Genomic DNA, 3,453 nt, shown 5'->3' on the forward strand with positions numbered 1-3,453 from the left:
CATGGAGTTATGCTTAAAGCAGGCTGTGAGGAGAGTTGTGAAGAATGAAGTTCTGACCCATGCTATAACATGGGTGAACTGAAAAAACATACTGCTGACTGAGTGGAAGGAGCCAGTCACAAAGACACATATCGTAATGAGTCCATTCCTATGAAATGTCCAGAGTAGGCAAATCCACAGAAACAAAGGGGATTGGTGGGTGCCAGGGGCCGGGGAGGTAGGCAATGGAGAATGACTGCTAATGGGTACAAGATTTCCTTCTGGGATGATGAAAATGTTCTGGAATGGTAGAGGTGATGGTTGTACTAAATAACACTGAATTGTGTGCTTTAAAATGGTTAATTTTGTGTTATGTGAGTTTCACCTCAAAAAAAAAGATAATCGATGATACATTGCTTGATGATAAAGGACAGATTGATAAGGAGTAGAGCAGAAAGAAAGAGGGGCATAGATGAGTGAACACACCACCAAAAACAGCCCAGACAAGATGTGCTGAGGCCTGAAATCTCTGACAGAGATTAGAAAAAAGTCAATAGGCCTAGGGTAGGGGGTGGGGGTCAGACTTTGGGATGGGTGGCTTGGTGAGTGAGGGTCAGGTTGGAGAGAATGTGTCACACAATTAGCACTTAGTACTTGCTGGGCCTGGGCCTACAGCCCCCTGGGAAATGATGAGTAGGCGGTGGCCAGGGGAGGTTGCAGCTTGGATGAACTCTAGCCTGGAGAGCCTCTGAACGGGCATCAAGCTAGCAGAGAGGCAGGTGGGGGTTGAAGATCTGCATAGACAGCCTGGGAAACGAAGCTTGGTCTCATGGCAGTCGTGGGGTGGGTGGGAGATAAACTGCATCTTATCCAAATTTTGAGGTTAAGATTTGTTCCTGATCCCAGGAGAGGTGGTGAATTGAAAGGTGGAGAGTTGTTGAGTTCATCCTCCATCTCTTCCCAAGATTGTGTAAGTCATCCCTACCTGATCATAAATTTTTTTTTTCAGGAAAAAAAATTAAATAGCTAGAAGGTTCTGTGGTCTGCCACCAAACCTTAATTGATAGGGATGGAAAGAGACAAACTGGCAAATGCCATCCAAAAGGAAGTTAGTGAAGAGAAATTAACAAAAGACAAAGTAGTCCTCATGGCCAAAATCATTATTAGGAATTAAAGAGGTTCCTGCATAATGATCAAAGAAATAATTCACTTGTATCATTAACCATTCTGAATGTGTATGCACCTGCCCAATGACAGAGCCTCAAATGTATATCAAGCAAAAAAGTAGCAGTAAAAGGAAGAATTAATCAGTAAATTCACCACAATAAATTACACCACCTCTCACTACAATTGGCAGCTCAAGTAGACAAAACTAGTAAGAATATAGGGGGGAAAAATTAAGAAGCTTGATTTAACAAGCATTCCAAAACTAGAGACTACACATTCTTATCAAGTTCACCTTGAACGTTTACTATAACTCACCATGTCCTAAGCCACAAAACAAATATCAACAAATACTAAAAGAATTGGTATTGTACAGATCACATACCCAAGCTGTGATAGAATAAAATCATAAATCGATACTAAAACTAAAATTAAGTTCTACCAAATGTTTGGAAATTTAAATTTACAAATTCAAATTTACAAATACACTTCCAAATGATTGATCCAAGAAGAAGAACTATAGTGAAAATCTAGAAACAAAACTGAAGAACAATAACAAAAACTGTATCAAAACTCACGGGATGTTACTCAAGCAATACTTAGGAGGAAATGCATAGCTTTAAAATGAATAAGATGAGCACCAACTGAGGAAGTTAGAAAAACCTCAATAGAATAAGCCTAAAGAAAGTAGAAGGAAGGCCATGGCCTGGGAGCTCAGTTAGTTAGAGCATCATCCTGATACACCAAGATTGTGGGTTCAATCCCCTGTCAAGGTACATACAAGAATCTACCAATGAATGCATAAATAAGTGGAGTGACAAATAGATCTCTCTCTCCCCACCCTTACTCTCTCTATATATATAATCAATTTGTTTTTTTGTTGTTGTTTTAGATTTTATTTATTTTTAGAGAGAGGGGAAAAGAGGAAGAAAGAGAGGGAAACATGAATCAGTTGCCTCTTGCATGCCCCCAACTGGGGACCTGGCCCACAACCCAGGCATGTGCTGGTAATAGAGCCGGTAACCTATCAGTGTGCAGGCTGATGTTCAATCCACTGAGCCACACCAGCCAAGATTCTCTATATTCAATTTTTTTAAAAAGAAAGTAGAAGGAAGGAAATCACAAAGAGAGCAGAAATTAATGAAATGGAAAACAGAAAGATCAATAAAACCAAAAACTGATTCTTTGAAATTAGTAAAATAGACAAGTCTCTGGCAAGAATGAAAGGAGAGAATATACAAATAAACAATGCTCAGAAGGAAAAGCAGACTATAACCACAGACCCAACAGCTATTTCAAACATAATGGTAAACTTTAGGTTAAGCGTGGGAGCTTGAACACCTGTGTGGTCCTTGCTTCTCAAAACACCATGAAAGTGACAGTAAGGGGGTGACAAGTGTAAAAGGAATAAGTTCACCAAAGAAAGTGAGAGGAGTACTTCCCAAGGAAATTTTGGAAGCTGGTGGAGGACTAGGAAAGCAAAACAAACTTTTAAAACAGTGGTGGGAGGCAGTCAGCAGCAGGGACTGGGTTTGCACAGAATTGGAGGCACCAGATATCTCAGAAGAAAACAAAAATATGAATGTATGATGTGGGGTGGAGAACAGGAGAATCAACTGAAAGTCTATATAAGAAGCTTCCGAAAATCCCACGAAGCGTAAAAAAAAAAAAAAAAAAGCTTCTAGATTTAAGAAATTTTTTTAAATTATATATATATGAAACTGCCAGATGCTGACATCTTTGCCCACCTTGTGCAGAAGACCCAGACTCTACTCTCTGGAGACTTAAATCAGAAAGTCTGTGGAAATACAAATTAAAGCCAGAGTGAAGTATTCTTTTATTCCCACTGATTCACAGAAATTTTAAAAGTCTGACAATACCAAGTGTTAGCAGTGCTATGGAGTGGCAGGAACTCATATATTATGGGGTGGGGGCAGGGAAGATGTAAACTGGTACAACCACTTTAGAAAACAACTTGGCATTATCTAGTAGAGTTGAAGACATGAATATTTATGACCTAACAATGTCACTCCTGGGCACACACCCTAGAGAAGCTTTTCTATAAATATACCAGATTACATGCACAAATCATTCATAGCAGCATTATTTACAATAGCCAAGAGCCAAAAACAACCCAAATGTCTACCAACAGGAGAATAAATTAACTACATTAGAGTCATACAATGGAAAACTATTCAGCAATAAAAATGAACAAACTACAGCTATATGCATCAACATGGATGTATGTCAAAAAAATTATATGGAAAGAAAGCAACAACTTACAGAAAAATACATCTAGTATGATTCCAT

This window comes from Furipterus horrens, unplaced genomic scaffold, assembly GCF_987537825.1.
Source record: "Furipterus horrens unplaced genomic scaffold, mFurHor1.1.pri manual_scaffold_17, whole genome shotgun sequence".
NCBI lineage: Eukaryota > Metazoa > Chordata > Mammalia > Chiroptera > Furipteridae > Furipterus > Furipterus horrens.